Here is a 507-nt window from a genome sequence, read left to right on the forward strand (position 1 = left end):
AAAACCTGTCAATTCACTTTAGGACACAGGTTGACGACGATGATGATGATGATGATGATGATGACTTTCGATGGCCACCACAACCGTCGATAAAGACCTAAACGGCGAAGGTGGTTCGTGTTACTGGAGCAGCAAGTCTCCATAGACCGGAACACAACTCCACCAGCCCCACCCCTGCTTGTCTCAAATATTGATCCCCCTTGCGCTTTTGCCTTTCACAGCATTAACTGGTAAATTGTTCCAGTGATCTAAAATGTATACTATCTGCAAATCCAATCGGTATATTTCGTTTAAATAATTTGCAAGAATTGCTCCTCGATTGCTTCAAGACCCTTCATCGGTGTGAAGACTTCTATCAGTTCCCCTCGAAGTCTTCTACATTGCAATGTGATTTGGGTCAGCGCTGACTTTCTTGCCTCGTAGTCCTTGGTCTCAATGTCCTTGACCATTTTGCTTGCCTGCCTTTGTACACCTACCAAGAGATCTATATCCCGTTGTAAATGTAAA

The 507-nt window shown here is 44.0% G+C and overlaps 1 protein-coding gene across 1 annotated transcript in view; it reads right to left on the bottom strand.

Annotated features, from left to right (window-relative positions):
- The window catches only part of LOC147010556 (protein MFI-like), a 107,733-nt gene extending 107,594 nt beyond the window's left edge, over window positions 1–139 (bottom strand). Inside the window, exon 1 of the mRNA XM_085860435.1 lies at window positions 1–139. This exon is cut by the window's left edge and continues 14 nt beyond it. The gene's annotated coding sequence lies outside the window, so the exon portion shown is untranslated.
- Between the last annotated feature and the right edge of the window lie 368 nt (window positions 140–507).

Source organism: Eptatretus burgeri, chromosome 16 (assembly GCF_056783735.1).
Source record: "Eptatretus burgeri isolate ZD-2024b chromosome 16, Ebu_testis_v1, whole genome shotgun sequence".
Lineage (NCBI taxonomy): Eukaryota > Metazoa > Chordata > Myxini > Myxiniformes > Myxinidae > Eptatretus > Eptatretus burgeri.